This window comes from Quercus lobata, chromosome 4 (assembly GCF_001633185.2).
Source record: "Quercus lobata isolate SW786 chromosome 4, ValleyOak3.0 Primary Assembly, whole genome shotgun sequence".
NCBI classification, from domain to species: domain Eukaryota; kingdom Viridiplantae; phylum Streptophyta; class Magnoliopsida; order Fagales; family Fagaceae; genus Quercus; species Quercus lobata.
The window spans coordinates 27,841,194-27,862,156 of NC_044907.1; the positions used below are offsets into that span (position 1 = coordinate 27,841,194).

General features: G+C 36.6%; 1 pseudogene; it reads left to right on the forward strand.

Moving 5' to 3' along the window:
- The first annotated feature begins 4,607 nt into the window (after positions 1 to 4,607).
- Positions 4,608 to 18,677, forward strand: LOC115984960 (annotated as a pseudogene).
- The last annotated feature ends 2,286 nt before the right edge of the window (positions 18,678 to 20,963 follow it).

Genomic DNA, 20,963 nt, shown 5'->3' on the forward strand with positions numbered 1-20,963 from the left:
CAGACAAGCAAGCCTTCAATAGTCCTTGTAAGGACTCAGATTGAACTCAAAGCCCAAAAATGAAAAGGACTAAGGCCCAAAGAGCCCAAAACAATGAATTTATAGAGACTTGGCTAAAAACTGAACTTTAATGAATTGAACAATAATTACAGTAGGCTAAATGGTGCTAGAAAGTTAGAATAAATAGTTTTGTGCAAAGAAAATCCTCCTCGATAAAGTCCGAGGTTGGTAGTTCTTATATATTTCTCTTAGACTTAAGTACAATTACAGTTCTTATGTGTACGGTGATTTTTCTCTAGATTCTCTGATGATCCTCTTATAATGGGGTTTTTCTTCTTTATATTTCCCTTCTTTACTTCATCTCAGCCCTTCACGTGTAGATCAAATTGCTGGTGTTGATCCTTATCCCATCAGCCCATTCCTGAAGTCTTTGTGGGTAGTTGTAAGGCTGAATGTTATTGTTCAGGTATCACTTCCACATTAATGCGGTCAGATCAAGAGTTAATTGTAGAGCAATCAATGCGGTGGTAGTAGCTTTATCCTAGATATTTCTCAGCTTTCCTTTGTCTTATTCCCTTTTAGTGCTTATCCTTACCAGTATGATCGTCTGGTATGTTGTTCTTGATGAAAGGTTGGACCTTTGTCCTCTGCTCTATTTAGCCGAGGAGGTATTTCTCCTCGGACTATAATCCTAACCCCTCATCACTAGACTTCTTCCACGGAATATTAACTTGTATGCCCTCACTAGTGTTTACCTGTTCTCGGACATTTTAATGTTCTCGGACATTTTAATGTCCTCGGACACGGTCCACGGCCCAATATCCATTTCTAGGCCCTTTATCCTTGTAGTCCTAGTCAATGAGTCATATTTTCAACCTGTTATTGTAACATCTCAGAAACTTCATAGAACCAACAAAGTCATCTTCCATTTTTTCATTATAAATATAGATACCCCATTTTTTGCTGATTCTTAACAATTAAAGCTGGTGGTCACGATGATCTTTAAGTCTTGATTGGGATGCTTAGCCCTTGTTGTCTTTTGAGTTTTTGTGTCTCTTTTGGTGTTTTTCACCTTGTGCTTGCTGATAGGCCAAGAATGTATTGACCCCTTGTAGTGAATTAACATATTAATTAGCCAAGTTAATTAATTAATTAATTCAATTAGCATGTGTTAAGGACATATTTTGTGTAATTGGCTAATCCTTTGACAAAACGCACTTTACTTGTAATTGGGTAGATTTAGGATGTATTTAATACTTCAAGGAACAAGAGTTCAAGTCTAGTGTTGAAGCCATGCAAATCTGTCCTAGAAACAAGTGAAGAAGTGCTGATTTTTTAAAGTTCGATAGCTGCTCGACACCTTTCGACACCTGGCTTATCTGTCGAGCTCTTCAATTGATTATTATTGCAATCTTGACACCTCTCGATATCTGGTGAATCGATCGAGAAAGCTCCTGTTTCCTCGATAGCTCCTCGATAGCTTCTCGATAGCTGTATCTGTCGAAGTTAAAAGCTCAACACCTTCTCGACACCTCTCGATCAATTGAGGTTACGGGAATTTAGATTTCCAGATATGATTTTCGGCCCAAGTTTTTGTATTTGTGTAGGGTTTCTTTTCTCACAACTCTAGACCTATATAAGGCTTATTTTAGAGGCTGTCACATAAGAGAATATAAGGAGAACATATGCAAAAGATGACTGATGCCTTATTCTCTCTAAAAGAAGCTACTGCATATTTAAGCCTTAGGGTTTTGTAACCAAATGCTTCTTGATCTTCATTGTTGATGAAGTGAAGAACTTTGTAGCCAACAATTTTCTTCTAATTGGTGATTAAGTCACATACTGGGATCCGCGCAATTGATTAGTCACATACTGGGATTCGTACATCAAAAGGGTGGTGTTCATATATTGAAGAGTTCAAAGGTTCTGAAGCGTTAGAAGGTTTCTACTATGAGTTCATCTACGGGGATTGTAAAGTCTAGGGACAAAGGTTTTGTACTAGATCTGAAATTTCTCTTTTCTATAATGGATTGCTATTCGGGAAGGTTTCCCCTCAGGTTTTTTACTGTGAAACTAGTTTGTTTCATTGGTTTTCCTGGGTCATCATATCTTGTCTTATTTATTTTTCCGCTGCATGATTTTGACATGATATTGATGTTTGTTTGTTTTTACAAGTTTTATTCATAATAAATCTAATTAACAACTTGAGTTTAAAACTTGTTAATTCTATCAATGGGGTCTAAATTTCCCAACAGCATGCAATAGCGTGGTAGCACAAACAAATAACCAAATAACTAAATGCAGCAAAAATTAAATTGACATGGTGATTTGATTACAAATGGGGAAAACTTACACGGCAAAAACTCTACGGGGTGATTTTAAGGTCACAGCTCTCGAGAATTCACCATTATCACAACAGCGGTTACAAGTAAAGGAATCCTAGTACCTTATACCAACTTACAGTTGAACCCTTACCCAATACCCAATTAGACTAGTTCTGTAGTGACAATCTCTCTGAAAGTTTAATTAGTGTATAAAACACTATGAACATTTAGACCCCCAATAAACAAATTACCAATTCAAGCTTAATATCAAATAATTAATGTGCGGAATATGAACATAAGCTAAATATAGAATTAATAAAAAAATCTAAACCAAATAAAATCACATCCACAGCAAAAATTAAATGGCAAAGATTAAGGGAAGAGAGATGTAAACACAAGGACAACACAATGATGTGTTATTTAAGAGGAAACTGAAGCCCTTGGCGTAAAACCTCTCCGCCACCCTCCAAGCGGTAAATAATCCACTAAAGAATGTAGTTGGGATACATGAACAGCAGAAGACCCTCCAAGCCTAATCTACCCAATGTACCTAAACCCTCCAAACTCCTACTCTAACGAGGTTACGTCGAACCTATTTCTTATTTAGCTTACCGGATTCCGCTACTTGACCATAGCATCAACCAATATGAAATTGGTCCCTTCTTAACTGCTTCCCAAAGCACCAAATGACCTTTTCACAGATATGGGTATGGTGAGAAAAGGTTTTGGTAATGTACCTCTCAAGGATGTAACAATGGAGAGGAAGAGAGTAGAGGAATTTGAGGAGTCTTTATGTGAAGATTTTGGATGAATCAATCTTGTTTTTCTCTAGGGTTTCTCTTTCAAAATTCTCTCTAGAAGCTCTCTATATTTCGTGGGTATAAGGGTCTATCTATAGTGGGATGAGAAAGGAATGCGAAGAGTCAGTTTTTCCCAAATAGGGTAGTCAGGCAACTTGGCCTCGTGACTGGACTAAGTCGCGAGTTCAAGTCGCGAGCTAACGGCCTGGCCAGCCTGGGACTTTAGTCCTATAGTGCAACAGCTAGCATGACTCTTCAGCTCCCCTGCATGCTTCACACATGTGCCAACTTTGGTAGCTTACCAGTCGCGAGTCAGTCGCGAGTCTCTGCATCCTTGCACAATCTTGAGCATTTCTTCACACTCTTTCGTTCTCTACCCTTACATGATTCCCACCTAAATACAGGGTTACTAATTGCTAAAATACAAGCAAATTTGGCATGGAATAAAGCCAACAAGATGGTTGATAAAATTCAACCTTACACTCTCCTTGTAATGCACAACTCCTAGTATGTGACTAACCAATTTTATTCGTGGATTCCAGTACGCGGCTTACTCACCAACTTGAGAAAGATGTTGACTGTAAAGTTCTTCAGTTTATCACACGATGAAGATCACAAAGTTTCTTGGTTACAAAACCCTGCGGTGTACAAACACAACAGTTTCTTCTAGAGAAAGATGAACAAGTCAAATTCTAACTCCGGTCATAATTTGCATGAATTCAACTTTGCTCCACACTTGTGCAACCTTTGACGGCCCTTAAAACAATCCTTATATATGTTTAAGGTTGTGAGAAAAGAAAACCCAAACATGTATTCATGGATGGAAGTGAAATCAGTTCTGAAAAATTGATTTTCATAAACCTCAATAGATAGCTTATCTGTCGAGATAGTTGTCGAGTATCGGGCTTTAGTAACTTTTTAAACCTTGATAGATACTAACAGTCGAGTTTTAAAATCCAAAACTTCTTCACTTGTTTCTTGGACGAACTTGTATGGCTTTAACACTTAATTTTGAAACGTTGTTCCTTGAAACATTAAACACATCCTAGATCTACCCAATTACAAGTAAAGTATGTTTTGTCATAGGATTAGCCAATTCAACATTGACATATGTTCCTAACATTAAATCACATATGTCCTAACATTTGCTGCTGGTGTCAGAGGTTTCTTTGTTTTGTTTGTCTGGTGTGTTAGTTGTAGTTCAAGCTGCGTTTGTATATACTATGTGTATTTGTTGATTAAAACATTTCATTCATTTAAAAAAAAGGTGGGGATTATTAGCATGAGTTATACTTTAATGAGGTAGTGTGAGATTGTGAAGAACGAGTTTCCTATAATTAAGAAGTGAACTTTTAGATGCTTTCCATTACTTATCATAGCTGTGGTGGAGAGTTGTGAGTTGTCTTGTGCCTGAAATATACGTGCAACCATTTGATTATATATTTGAAGTATTAGATTTCTAGATATTGGGGCTCCAGGAAATATGGCAAGTAGGCATGAGGCATCAGAGGTTTTCTTTTTTGAAGATACTATATATGTTGCTTTGGGAACTGATGTGAGAGAATGCAAATCAATCCTGTTATGGGCTGTACAGAACTCTGGAGGAAAGAATATTTGCATCCTTCACGTACATCAGCCTCCACAGTTGATCCCTTTTGGTAAGTCCCAGAATCTATATCTATACCTCTATCTATCTATATATATATATATATAGTGCATGTGAAGTTGTGAACACATATACAATAACACAAACACTCTCACACACACATATATTTGTCTGCATATGTTTTATGTATACAAAACATGGAAGTTTTATGATAATTCAGTGTTTGATGTTGTAAAAATTTATCTATTACAATTGATTATTCAGTGTTTTATGACTTTTTGGAATTGCACTGGGCTGATTCAATGATTTGTTTGTTGACTCCAAATGACAAACTTGATAATGATCTGCCTCTTCATGATCAATTTTCTAAAATTTAGGGATTTTTTATTATCCTGAGGAAATGATTTGGAATTTTGGAGAATTTAGGAAAATAAGAAAAAATTTGTAACTCCAACTTATATTTGGATGTGATTCTAAACTAATGATATTGTGATATAATGAAATATGGCTAAACAATCGATTTAAAATACCAAGTTGACTGAAGATTGTTCATTATGGAGGGATGCACATTTGTCTCAAAGGTTTTTACTTTTCTTGAATGGTTTTCATTATTTTTAAAGAGAATTTATTTAACCTTTTTCTTGGTTTGCAGTGGGTGGAAGAGCTCCTGCAAACAAACTGAAGGAAAGTATCGTAAGGAAATACGGGGAAAATGAAAGGCAACAAATGCAAAAGACCCTGGATGATTACCTTCTTATCTGTCGCCAAATGGGGGTGTAAATCCTTCTCTTTTAATTAGTATACACTTTTCTTGTTAATTTTTTCAGATTGTTTTGGCTTTAAAGAATTTGTTTCTCTAAAACAGAAACCATGAAGCTATGTATGGTATGACAGTCAGTTTTAGAAACTTCTAAGTTTGGAATTGATAGCTTAAATGTCCAGTGAGTTCCTTTTGAGAATTCAAATTTGCTGAGTTTCTAATTTATTTTGGCTTTGCTGTTTTTTAAATCTAGGTACGGACACAGAAAGTTTAAGGTTGAATTTTATCAACCATCTTGTTGGCTTTATTCCGTGCCAAATTTGCGTGTATTTTAGCAATTAGTAACCCTGTATTTAGATGGGAATCAAGTAAGGGTAGTGAGTGAGAGAGTGTGAAGAAATGCTCAAGATTGTGCAAAGATGCAGAGACTCGCGGCTGACTCGCAACTGGCAAGCCGCCAAAGCTGGCATACGTGTGAAGCATGCAGGAGAGCTGAAAAGTCATGCCAGCTGTTGCACTACAGGACAAAAGTCCCAGGCTGGCCAGGCCGTTAGCTCGCGATTTGAACTCGCGACTCAATCCAGTCGCGAGGCCAAGTCGCCAGACCACCCTGTTTGGGAAAAATTGACTCTTCGCATTCCTTTCTCACCCCACTATATATAGACCCTTATACCCACAAAATATAGAGAGCTTCCAGAGAGAATTTTGAGAGAGAAATCCTAGAGAAAAACAAGATTGATTCATCTACAATCTTTACATAGAGACTCTTCAAATTCATCTACTCTCTTACTCTCCATTGTCAAATCCTTGAGAGGTACATTACCAAAATCTTTTCTCACCATACCCATATCTGTGAAGAGGCCATTTGGTATTTGGGAAGCAGTTAAGAAGGGACCAATTTCATATTGGTTGATGCTATGGTCAAGTAGCGGGATCTGGTAAGCTAACGAAGAAATAGGTTCAGCGTAACTTCGTTGAAGTAGGAGCTTAGAGGGCTTAGGTACATTGGGTAGATTAGGCTTGGAGGGTCTTTTACTGTTCATGTATCCCAACTACATTCTTTAGTGGATTATTTACTGCGGAGAGGTTTTACATCGAGGGTTTCGGTTTCCTCTTCAATAATACATCGTTGTGTTGTCCTTGTGTTTGCATCTCTCTTCCTAAAATATTTGCCATTTAATTTCTACCGTGAATGTGTTTTTATTTGGTTTAGATTGTTTATCAATTCTGTATTAAGCTTATGTTTATATTCCGCACATTAATTGTTTGATATTAAGCTTAAATTGGTAATTTGTTAATTGGGGGTCTAAACGTTCATAGTGTTTTATACACTAATTGGACTTTCATTTGGTATCAGAGTAGATGCACTTGCTTTGATTTAATTACCTAAGTGCGATCCTAGACCCCATTGCTATGGAAAAGGCCATGCTGAATTGTGGTTTAAATGTTTGTGATAATGACTCTATGAGTATGTTTGAAGGGTTCCCTAACAAAGAACTCCTAGAGTTATTAAAAATAAAGAAACATGCTAGAATGTTTATTCACATGCTGAAATTTTTTGAAAATGAGAATCACCTCTTACACAATAGTCTATGTGAATCTAATTCGTTAGTTAAGAAGTATAAAAGAAGAAATAGAAGATTGTGTGATAAGGTTGATAATCTGAAAAAAAAAAAAAAAAAAAAAAAAAAAAAAAAAAAAAAAAAAAAAATTCAATCTAGCAAGAGCATGGAAAATGAAGATAAGTTTTTGTTTGAAGGTTTAGAGTGCTTGTCCCATGCTTGCCTATTTGTGCACACTTCATTGAAGGTATTTAATTCATGTTTATGGTATCTTGATAGCAGCTGTTCTCATCATATGACAGGTAATAAATCACTGTTTAAGTCACTCAAAGAAAAGATTGGTGACTATGTAATATTTGGCGATGGGAGACATGCTTAAGTTCTTGGCAAAGGGACTGTTGAGATACCTGGATTACCTTTATTGAAGGATGTCTTATACATCAAAGGGTTGAAGGCAATTCTTTTAAGCATCACTCAAATATGTGTGAGGATTTCTTTGTTCAATTCTCAAAGAAGGGGTGCATAATCATTGATAAAGAAGGGATTCAAGTTTTGGAAGGAAAGAGAACTACCAACAATTGCTACATAGTGGTTCCTACGGCTCCAATTTCCTGCAGAATTGCTTGTGTTGACATGTTGGAACTTTGGCATCAAAGATTCGGACATGCTAACTTCAAACAAGTGGCTAAAGTCTCCAAATTTGAAGCTATTGAGGGACTTCCAAAATCTGGAAAGGTGGAGAAGACTTTTTGTGGTGTATGCCAAATGGAGAAGCAAATAAAGGCAAGTCACCACAAGGTGAATGTGATCGCCTCTTCACGATGCTTAGAGCTTCTTCATTTTGATCTAATGGGGCCCACAAGAATTGAAAGTCTAGGAGGAGAAAGGTACATTATGGTCATTGTCGATGATTTCTCAAGATACACTTGGATTGAATTTCTTAGAGAAAAATCAGAAGCGTGTGAGAAATTGAAAATTCTTTGCAAGAGACTACAAAACGAGAAAGGGGTTCCTATTGTCAAGATAAGGAGTGATCATGGCAAGGAGTTTGAGAATGCAAGATTTGAGTCGTTTTGTGAGAAGAATGGAATCAAAAAGGAATTTTCAACTTCCAAAACTCCTCAACAAAATGGGGTAGTTGAGAGGAAGAATCAGGTGATTCAAGAATTGGCGAGAGTTATGCTATTCAACAAGCAAATTCCTCAAAAGCTTTGGGGAGAAGCTGTGAACACCTCATGTCACATTGGCAATAGAATATATTTTCGAGTTGGAACAAAGAAGACAGCCTATGAAATTTGGAATGAAAAGAAGCCAAAAGTGAAGTACTTCCGAGTATTTGGAAGCAAGTGTTACATTCTCAATGATCTTGAGAACCTTGGGAAGTTTGATGCGAAAAGTGATGAAGGCATCTTCATTGGGTATTCTACTAATAGCCGGGCATATAGAGTATTCAACAAGAGAACAAAGATGGTAATAGAGTCCATCAATGTGGAAGTTGATGATGCTATAACAAAGGTAGAGATGGTTGATGATGCTATAACAAAGGTAGAGATGGTTGATGATGGAGAAGGGCCAAGCCCAAGATATTGAAGTTAAAGGACCTACACCAGAAAAGGAATCAACTCCTGTGAACTCAAGATTGGAAGCAAGATCAATGTCCAGAACATTAAGTCTTCTCACTCCTCCGGAAGTTCATCCTTCTATCTCCCAAAAGGATGAAGTGTCCACCACAAAGAAGCCATCATCAAGAGTGATCAAAAACAATCCGTATAGTGACATCATTGGATCTTTAGATGAACGTCTCTGTCTTAGAAAGGGAAATTACTCTGCACTCATGACCATTGCTCATGTTGAATCTTCGAAGGACTTGAATTTACTTGTGCAAGAGCTTGGGGAGTATAGTGATGAAGAATCAATGGGAGTTGTTGAAGAATCGGATACTGAAAAAGATGAAAGCACAGCCGGTCTTCAAGAGAACTACAACTCACTCCTTGAGAAGTCAGGAGAGTATGCAAGGGTGGCCATGGCAGCTGTGAAGAAGATGAAGAAGGCAGAGAAGGACTATAAAAGTCTTCTAGTGTGTTATAAGGAGGCTAAGTGTGAGATAGAGACTCTGAAAGGTAAGCTGACTGAAGCTTACACAAAGGTCAAATTTCTTGAGCTTGAAGTGGTTCAAGCAAATGTCAAGATAGAGAGGGTCTCCACTAAGAAGCTTGATGAAGTCCTTTCCCAACAAAAATCGTTCTCCGATAGAACCGGATTGGTATATACTAGAGAAAGTAGTTCAACTGTGTATATCTCCAAAGAAGTGAAGTTTGTGAAGGCAAAAGAACCGGTTGTAGTTGCCCCTACTGTGGAGAAGGCAAAGGTTGAAAAGAAGAAGATTGTGGTTGACCAAAGGGTGTTGAATAAGCCCCGGAACAAATCTGTGGTCAGGTCTGAAGCTAGAGGGACATCTCTTCCAAGATCATAAAGAGGTCCTAGAACGAACTATGTTTGCCATCACTGTGGACTTCAAGGACACACCTGACCTAATTGTCATAAGCTTAGAGCATTGAAGAATGCAATTGATCAAAGGTCAAGAGGACCAAGAAATGACAAGAGGACTTGGACTGTTAAGTCATCAAAAGGTCGAAATGGTGATCCTGGAATGAGGGATGTGATGAGGATGATTGATGCATTCACCACCTGTTTGGCAAGCTTCAACAAAAGGTTTGGAAGTCAAAACACTCATAACCAATCCTCTAGGGATATCACCCCAAATGCACATGTCGTGTGGGTGAAGAAGGGTATTCATGCATAAGCATTACAACATGTCCATGCATTAATACTTCCTATGCTTTGTGACTTTATTTGGTTGAGTGCTTTTTATTATCGTTCCAACATGTGTTGAAAATTGTGCTTATTTGCTTTTTACTTTGAATGTTTTTACATTTTTTTTATCAATCTTTTCTAGTTTTTGTGTCAAAAATCCAAAAATGCATAAAAAGTAGAAAATCAAAAAGTTTGATCAACATTATTGAGTTTTGTCTCAAAACATATTTTGCCTTATGCCTTTGTACTAATGGCCTTGTGCATTTATTAGCGTAGCTTGTTCCCTGTGCACTTATATCATTGTGGAAGAAATCTTGAAATCTATGTGATTGTTGTAAATAGATCTTCAACCTTGTCATAAATGATTAATGAATAATTTTGTTGATCTTGAGACATGCATAGACTTATGCCTATATATCTTCCAACTCTTTATTTTATTGTTTTTGCTAAAAGAGCTCACCAAATGTAAATCTCTAAATGAAAAGAGATAATAAGCTGTAAAAGTCTGTCGCACATACTAGTATTTGACTAGGAAAAAGGGAAAGTGACCAAAAATTAAAATTATATGATGCCCAAAAAGCCAAAGGCTAACTCATCAAAGTGAAATATCCAAAATTTTAGGCATCAATCTCACAATGAGATGTGTTGATTCAAAAAGATCAAATGATATGTCAAACATGGAGCCAAATGAAAAGTTTCAAAGATATTGTACTCAAGTCTATGTGAGAGGTCATATATGCATATTTCTATAATTGAGATGGGTCATATTATCTAGTGCTAGTTATGTATGTTTTGATTGAATTGAGCACTGAAGATTCACATTAGACTAATGACTATCTCATTTTTGATATCCACACACATCACACATGTCTATATTCCATGAATGCCATATTCATTCATGTGATTGTACTTGTTTAAATGTGTTTTCACATGCTCAATCTTTGTTAATCAATCATAAAAAGATTTTTGAGTGTTTAAGTTGTTTTTGGAAAGTATTTTGCTTTTACAAAAATTTTCAAAAATTCAAAAACTATGTTGCCCTGTTTTGGCGACTCAGTCGCAGGTAGAACCAGTCGCATGCCCTAGTCGCGAGCCCATACAGAGATTTTTCGCGACTCACTAGTGACTCATTGGCGAGTAAATGTTTCAGTAGCGAAAAAGACTTAGAATATTTTTCAAAAAACTGGTTTTTCATGCTTTTCGCGGCTCAGGTTGGCGACTTGTTCGCGGATAGAAGGTCTAGTCATGAGGGGTACACAGAGATTTTCGCGGCTTAGTTCGTGACTCTCTCGCAAGTGGAACTTCCAGTCACGAAAAACACTTAGAAAATTTTTCAAAAGTTTTCTTTCAAGTGTTTTGGTGGTTGGCCCTAGCGACTTATACGCGACTTGACTCAGTCGCGAAAATCACGTGTTTTGCATATTAAGGGTTATTTTCAAGGTCGTTTTCAAACACTTTTCATTTTTCCCTCATGCATCATTATCACTCTTCATACCTTCATCTCCTGTCCTCTTTTCTCATTGACTCCTTTGTCTATTCGTGTCAAAAAGGGGGAGAGTATACTATTTCTTGTGCATATTTGTAGGGGGAGAAATTTTATTTCTTGTGCACATTTGTAGGGGGAGAAATTCATTATACTTGTCTTTTTATTACTTACTATACCTTGAGGGTCTAATGTGTTTTGTGCAAGTGTTTTAGGTTACAGGTATAAATGTTCCAAGTTCATAATAGGTCCTATGATTCATGATAGGGGGAGTGATATGATAGGGGGAGAAAGAGCGAAAGAACTTTGTGTTATATTAACTATGTTTTTGCTTTGCTCATAGTTCATAATTATGCTTAGCTATTTAAAATGTTTCTAATTTTGTACCCTTGTTGCTTTTGTAAGCTTTTAGGGTTTGTTTCCATGTGTTTTGTAGGCTTTTATGGTTTGTACCATGCTTATGTAGCCTTTGTGTTTTGTTGCCTAGTACTTCTAGCTAAATGTTATGTATTTTCTTTAAGTACTCTCACTCTTGTGCCCTAGTAAGATTTTGTTCCTAGATGCATATACTTTATGTATTGTGCATTGGTTGAGTGTTGGGCATGCAAGTGTTTTGCATTGTGCTTATTGGCTTGTATGTCCAGATGTTCATTCCAAGTGTGAATGAGCATTGTGGTCACTATTTTATAGTGATTGCTTGTTTGGTCAAGCCATGATTTATTTCTCATTCCATTTTGCTTGATCGCATTGTGCTTGCCTCATATGCATTACAAGTTTTTCTACATACAATGATCATATTGTGTTATTGTGTTTCAAGAGATTCTTATTCATATGATTTAAGAGCTTATCAGATTCTAGAGTTAGGTGTGAGTGAGTTTTGTTCAACTGTTCCCAACTCACATGTTAAGTCTAGAGTTTATTTTAGGGTTTTGTCACGGAATAGCCAAAAGAGGAGATTGTAAGGTTGAATTTTATCAACCATCATGTTGGCTTTATTCCGTGCCAAATTTTCTTGTATTTTAGCAATTAGTAACCCTGTATTTAGGTGGGAATCAAGTAAGGGTAGTGAGTGAGAGAGTGTAAAGAAATGCATAAGATTGTGCAAAGATGCAGAGACTCGCGGCTGGGACTCGCGACTGGCAAGCCGCTAAAGCTAGTACATGTGTGAAGCATGCAAGAGAGCTGAAGAGTCATGCCAGCTGTTGCACTACAGGACAAAAGTCCCAAGCTAGCCAGGCCGTTAACTCGCGACTCAGTTCAGTCGCGAGGCCAAGTCGCCAGACCACTCTGTTTGGGAAAAACTGACTCTTCGCATTCCTTTGTCATCCCACTATATATAGACCCTTATACCCACGAAATATAGAGAGCTTCCAGAGAGAATTTTGAGAGAGAAACCCTAGAGAAAAACAAGATTGATTCATCCACAATCTTCCACTACTCTCTTCCTCTCCATTGTCAAATTCTTGAGAGGTACATTACCAAAACCTTTTCTTACCATACCCATATCTGTGAGAAGGTCATTTGGTGTTTGGAAAGCAGTTAAGAAGGGACCAATTTCATATTGATTGATGCTATGGTCAAGTAGCGGAATCTGGTAAGTTAAAGAAGAAATAGGTTCGGTGTAAACTCGTTGGAGTAGGAGCTTGGAGGGCTTAGGTACATTGGGTAGATTAGGCTTGGAGGGTCTTCTGCTATTCATGTATCCCAACAACATTCTTTAGTGGATTATTTACCGCTTGGAGGACGGCAGAGAGGTTTTACGCCGAGAGCTTCAGTTTCCTCTTCGATAACACATCGTTGTGTTGTCCTTGTGTTTGCATATCTCTTCCCTAAATCTTTGTCATTTAATTTATGCTGTAGATGTGTTTTTATTTAGTTTAGATTGTTTATCAATTCTATATTAAGTTTATGTTCATATTCTGCACATTAATTGTTTGATATTAAGCTTGAATTGGTAATTTGTTAATTGGGGGTCTAAACGTTTATAGTGTTTTATACACTAATTGAACTTTCAGAAAGTATATACAGAAATGGACTGTATTGAAGAGGGAATCATAGACCTCATTTCCCAGCATGACATCAAGAAGCTTGTTATAGGTGCAGCAGCAGAGGAGCAATACAAGAAGTACAAACTACATTAGAACTTTCCCCTTTTTTTCATGCTGACTAATTTGTATATCCACTGTGGCCATATAATACTAGAATAACAATTATATGATGTACATGGATGTGCTTTATTGAGTATCACTTTTGATTGGTTCGGAATAGATACATTGTCAATAGGTCTTAACTGTACAAGATGGTCTGGAATCTTCAAAGAAGGCCAGGCCAATGTTCAGACCATAAGGGGAGTTGGAGATTGAAGAACAGAACATCTTAGTAGCACTTATAGAATAAGTTATACTAAAAAAAAGTGTTCTAATAATAAACAAAGAAAGTAAATCTTGAATAGATACACCAAGCAATTTGAAATGCCTGTTTATTTGTTCAATTAGTTAATTGAATTCCTTGAACACATTGCTTTATTATTGTTGGTGTCAAATGAGATTTTTTTTTTTTTGCAATCTACTTCCTGGTTTTTTGAGATTATGGTCTTAATTTCTTTTTTTCATGATAGTCAAGTAGCTTATGTTTTGACATCAACAACTTCTGTATGATTTTGAGATCTCAGAACATTGTTAAAGATATTAATACACTGTCTCTCAATGATGCAGAAAAATGATGGAACTCAAGTATACTAAAGCTACGTATGTGCGTGAGAAAGCACCTGTCTCATGTCAAATACAATTTATCTACAAAGGAAACCTCTTCCATACTAGGTTTGTTAGACAGTTTTCTTAATGACATTGCAGCTATGATGTGTATGATTGATAGTAAATATTACAAAATGCTTGATAAGTTTCTGATCAAGAAGATTGTACACTAGAAATTGTGAAAGTACTTTGTTTTGTCATTTCATGATCCCTTGTTGGTTAAGTAACCGTCACTTGATGATTGTGATTCGTATATAGTCAATTCTACTTAACTGTCTAAATCTTTTTACTAATGCAAGTACTATATCAAAACAGGCAATCACGTGCAGACACTGAAATAGGAGAAGCAAACCCTTTGAGATCAAGGTCTGTTACTTTCGGCCAAAATAGGGATATCACCAAACCTAGACCAGAAAACTACTATAGATCACAATCTGTAACGCTGGGGCACAATAGGGACATCCATGGAAGGAACATTCTATTCCCACAAGGTATGGAGGAGCTTCCATCTCTTAAGAAGAAGTTCGATGCAGAAGAGAGTTCCCCTGATGAATGGGATGGGTCATCAAGGAGGAGTCCTTCAGCTTACTCAACTAGCTCTCCCAAAAGAGTAGTCGACGTAACTCTGACTTCATGGGGTGAGGGGAATGAGTTAAGTACACTCTCTCCACCTTCCTATTATTCAAGAAGCCCTTCTACTGTGGAGGCTGCATCTTCATTACTGCAACCAAGTCCAAGTACCTTATCAACATGCTCTTCTAATGGAGCTCTCAGTGCTGTGGTATGTGCCAAACATTCATTTGTGGGGAATGAGACATGTATTTTTGTTATGGAGCATTTGAACATTTTGATGTGTGAGTTCTAATTGGATTTATCTATACAAAGCATTTTTCCTATTCTTCAACATTATTCTTCTGAATTGATCAATCACTAAACAATATGAAGGCTTTGAAATTTATACTTTTATCTTATCCTAGCAGGATGGAAGTTTAGATAATACTCTTTATGAGCAATATCAACAAGTGGCAGAAGAGGCTGACAAAGAGACACAAAGGCATCGGAAAGCTGAAAGAGATTTGGTTGAGGCTCGACGTAGGGTAAGTTATTTTAGGAAATCTTGAAACTTTTGCATTTATGGAGATATTCTTTTACACTCTTTCATCTTAAATGTGAATGTCCTATAAATGGATTTTTCAATTTTGTTAGTTTTTCATACTTGACCAAAATATTGTAGATGAATATTAGCTTATTGTGAATGTACTTATAATGGATTTTTCAATTTCATGTTTAATTTTCATACTTGACCAAAATATTTGAATATCAGCTCGGCAAAGAAAAATCTCTGCTTGCTACGGAATTAACTGTTTCAGCACACTGCAAACCTGTTCTTGTCTATCATATGCATTATTCTTGAAAAATATACCAATGTAATCACTAAAGGAGCAAAATTTAACACACATTTTTTATCAACAGGCCCAAGAAGAGTCGTTTCAAAGAAAAGAAATTGAGGAAGCTCTTATAAAAGGGAAAGAAGAAGTTGAAAAGGTTAAGAATCAGAGGGACCAACTCATGGAAGAATTTCGGAATTCCCAGGAACAAATAATATTATTAAAGAGCCAACAGAAAGAGAGGGATGAGTTTAAGATGAAGCGTGACAATTCATTGAAAGAAGCTGAAGAACTGAGAAGAAATCAAGCAGAGGCCTCTAGACATTTACCTCAGTTCTTCTCTGAGTACTCACTCTCTGAGATTGAAGAAGCTACACATGGCTTTGATGAATCCCTCAAAATTGGACAAGGAGGATATGGTAGCATTTATAAAGGTCGCCTGCATCAAACCAAGGTTGCTATAAAGAGGCTAGAATCTCAAGGCTCGCAAGGCCCCTCAGAATTCCGAATGGAGGTTTGTGTATTATTTACAATTTGGTTAATACTAAATTTTTTCTCACAACATAAAAGATAAAAAAACTACAACACATATTTGCACTTGAATAATGGACTTAGTTTAGTTGATTGTTATATCAGGTTCGTGCATTGAGTCACTTGAGGCATCCCAATCTTGTCAGACTCATAGGATCTTGCCCGGAAGTTTTTGCACTAATTTACGAGTGTCTCCCCTGTGGAAGCCTTGAAGATCGACTAAATTGCAAGGAAAACAGCCCTCCATTATCATGGGAAACTCGAATATTAATTGCCACGGAGTTGTGCTCAGTCCTGGTGTATCTTCATTGCATTAAACCTCACAGCATAGTACATGGTGATTTAAAACCATCCAATATACTCCTTGATTCCAACTTTGTTTTTAAGCTTAGCGACTTTGGAATCTGCTGTATGTTACGCCATGATAAAAGTTCAAGCAACAACACAACACTGTCATTTTACCAATCCGAAGGGAACCATTCCTTACATAGATCCTGAGTTTGTTGATACAGGAAAGCTTACTAGGAAGTCAGATGTTTACTGCTTTGGGATCATACTAATACAGTTTTTGACTGGGAGATCAGCCATCAAATTAGCAAATTCAGTGCAAAATGCCTTAGATGCCAGAAATTTGAAAGCCCTCTTGGATCCTTCAGCTGGAGACTGGCCATTTGAGCTTGCTCAAGAGTTGGCTCGCCTGGCCTTGAGGTGTTGTGACAAGAACAGAAAGAACCGGCCAGACCTTGGGTCAGATGTCAGGAATGTACTTGAACAAATGAGGGCTTCATGTGGAGCCTCATCCTTATAGCAACAGGATCCTGAATAGCATTATTGCCAACTACCTCCACCTACATATTGTATTTGTTGCAAAATTTACAAGGTAAGTTAATTATGTTCCTATCTTTTTTTCAATATTTGGGAATGGCTTATCTCTATGTTCAAATCCATCATAGAACATATGGCACTATCTATTATAATCTAAGTTGAACTGACACGGACACGGGTACGGATACGATACGGGTATGGACACAAGGGTATGGCAATTTTTGAAAAATAAGGATACGACACGACGTGGACACGGCAATTAAATAATTAATTAAATTTTATATTTAGGCATATTTTTTAATATTTTTAGACATAAAATATGTTTATGTCTAGAATTTAAATAATTAATTATTTTTAGACATAAAATAATTAATTAAAATTTATTTTTAGATATATTTCCATAGAGGAGCAGCTGATTTAGTTGATTTTTCACTTTCAGTATTCATTTTAGTAAAATCACCTACAATATTTAACTTTAATAAATAAATAAAACTATAGCAGGAAACACAAAAACAACAAAAAAATAAAAATAAAATATATATATACATACACACAGTATGACATAGTGACAATGAGAGTGGAATTATAAAGAATAAAAAATAAATAAAACGCATTATAAGTAACACTTACACAGTAACAGTACACCCATACACCCAAAGAATGAAAGAAAAAAATAGAGAGAGAGAGAGAGAAGAGAACAGGTCGGACCTGTCACACCGAGAGAGAGAGAGATCGGAAGGGACAGGGCATGGCGTCGACATCTATGGAGCTCGCATACTCGTCGATTGGCCCTATCTAACACCGGCGAGGGACAGAGGGTAGCAGGCAGAGGCAGAGGGAGGGTTGAGCTGTGGGTTTCAACTTTCACGGTAATGACTTCTTAGACTCTAAGCTTTTTTGTTTTAGGGTATATCACAAAATCAACGGTATTGGTAAGTCCATTTGTCAAAATTTGTGAATTTTTTTTTTTTTTTTCACTATTGGCGTGTCCACCGAGTCGGAGCCGTGTCGGAGTAGTGTCAACGCCGAGTCTGTGTCATGTCAGATAAGTGAAAAAAAAAAAAAAAAAAAAAAAAAAGACACTGCTCGGACACTGGAGTCTAGTGAGTCTTACCAGTATCAATGTCCGACATGTGTCGGACACCAGTACTTCGCCAAAATTGCCGTGTTGGTGCAACCTAGGTTATAATGCAAGTGTCTCAAATACTTGCATTGCATAAATTCATCCTTATGTATACTGGTTACTCCGAATAATATTTGCTACATGTACTTTCCCACAATATGATCCTTTTGTCTCTTCCAACAAACACTTTATCCCACAAACTTCTATTTGTTTTGTTTTGATGAATGAGAAATTTTATTTCAGAGAATACACAATTACAAAGAATTAAAAATCAAATACAGGCTAGAATACCCCACATGGAACATAAGGCCTTATTCTGAACAATGTTGCAGAAACTGCTATTATCAAACTCAATTATCCTCTTGGTCTCCTAGCATATTAGCTTCACAATGTTGTGCTCAAATTTAATCCTCTGGTGAAGGAGGGCATTCCCATGTTGTCAAATGTGATAATCAGCGCTGAGCAGACCATTAGCAAGCCATGAGATATAAGCCACAAAATTATTTCATACCAACAGAATTTATGGTGCTTAAATCGGAGGACAGATGTTTAATGGTTTATGTTCTGGTCATCAAATATAATGAAATCTATTTATTTGAAAATTTTCAGGAGGTCTTGCAAGATTTGCTTGTGGCAGCAAATGGTTTTTTTCTCATGAAGCAGAGCTCTACTTTGGGAGGAGGGCTGGACAGTGGTCAGCGGGCTTGACTCTTAACAAAGGACAATCTTAAGCTTGCATACTACAACCTTCTTCTCTTCCTTCCATCATTCAGATGTGACTGCAACACAGCATTGAAATCTTTTTTTTGTTTCTTTCATTTTGAGCTCTACAAATCATTCATACCAATCTTTCCGGGAAGGGGGAAAATATATATATATATATATATTTATATTAGTACATGTTTTCTTCATTCTTTAAATCTTTGTTGCATAATATATATTTTTAGCCTTTGTTGTATCTTTGATGTATGACAATAGACGAAGCCAATTTTTGTTTTTTGTTAATTTGTGACATTTTAATGTAATTTTGTAGTTTTATGAGTTAGGATTTTTATATCCTAGATTTTATGTGTTTTTAAGGCGTCCTAATCAAATTAGAGTTTTATTAAGCTATAGTGTTAATTATGATCTCTTTGAATGTTCCTTCACTTTAGAAAATAAGTTTTGGAACTTTTAAATATGCCAGTAACTAGTAAAATGACTAAGAGCTTTGTAGACACCTTGTATTTCTAATACAGACGTCTATGATTTAAATTTTCTCATCCCAATTGTAACTATCAAATTTATTAGCAACAAAAACTTGTAAAATAAAAATTGTTAGGTTCTAAAGACTTAGGTTTTTATGTATTTAGAACTCTAATGTGTATTGTTGGCAAACCATGATCAAAACAATGTATTTAAAAGTGTTTTAGTTTTGCTCAAAGTTGTATATTTTATGTAAAGTTGGAATCAAGCTAATGTAGAAAGTATTGTGCATTCCGGCCTAGCTCGATCGATCGAAGCTTAGGCTCGATCGATCGAATCTCGGGAAGAATGTGTTTTTCTGCAAATTTCCAACTCAGCCCTAGTTGTTTGAAATATTTAGGGTTTTCTAATTTGTCCTAAGTATAAAAGGCAAACCCTAGCCACGTTTTAGTGTTGCTCATATTGCTGTTTGTGTAAATCTCTTTTGAGATCTAGAGGAGCTTTCCTTTACACAAACTTAGGGTTTTCAAGGAGGAGATTTTATCTACACCTTGATGATCAACTCGATTGCTGCCATTGAATCTTAAAGAAAACACAAGCGGGTGTGCTTGTATCTGGTGATGAATCCAAGAAAGAAGGAGTCCTTGGATTCGGAGCTTGCATGTGGTCGTGTCAGTAAGTTCTACTGGTTGGTAGCAATAAGAAGTCGAGCGTAGGGGCTTGTAAGTCTTATTGTATGAACTTCGATTCTTTCAAGATAGTGGATTCAAGTTTACCTTGAGGATAACTAGGTCAAATCCTCCCCAGGTTTTTACCGGTTTGGTTTCTTGGGTGATCATATCTTTGTGTTATTTATCTTTCCGCTGTTTTGCATGATATGATCTTTATGATTATGATAACCTAGATTTGTTAAATTGGACTAAGTAACAACTTGGCTAATTACCTAGGTTAATTCAATTGTGTTTTAAGGGGTCTAAAAACTATCAAGTGGTATCAGAGCGGGTTGCTCTCTTGTTGTTGATCTTTTAATCACTAAGCTGATCCTTGACCCTTGATGTCATGGAACACGGACACTCTCTAGTTATTCCTTATCACTTTGATGGAAATAATTATGCTTATTGGAAAGTAAGGATGAAAGCATTCCTGAAATTGAGTAATGAGAGAGTCTGGAACTCCATTGAATATGGATGGGAGAAGCCCACTACTCTTGTTAGTGAGTGGGAAACTTCTCAAAGAGAAGCAATTGCGTTTTAAGGGGTCTAAAAACTATCAAGTGGTATCAGAGCGGGTTGCTCTCTTGTTGTTGATCTTTTGATCACTGAGCTGATCCTTGACCCCTGATGTTATGGAACACGGACACTCTCTAGTTATTCCTTATCACTTTGATGGAAATAATTATGCTTATTGGAAAGTAAGGATGAAAGTATTCCTGAAATCGAGTGATGAGAGAGTCTGGAACTCCATTGAATATGGATGGGAAAAGCCCACTACTCTTGTTAGTGAGTGGGAAACTTCTCAAAGAGAAGCAATTGCGTTCAATAGCAAGGCTATGAATGCTATCTTTAACGCTGTTTCTATGGAGAAATTTAAGAGAATCTCTAATGTTAAGGTTACTCATACTACTTGGAATATCCTCCAGACTGTGCATGAAGGCACAAAGGCTGTCATAATCAATAAATTGCAGCAATTGACTTCTAAATTTGAAAGTATTAGGATGTCTGATGATGAATCTTTTGATGAATTCTATGCTAAATTGAATGATATTGTTAATTCTGCTTTTAACTTGGGTGAAATCTATGATCAACATAA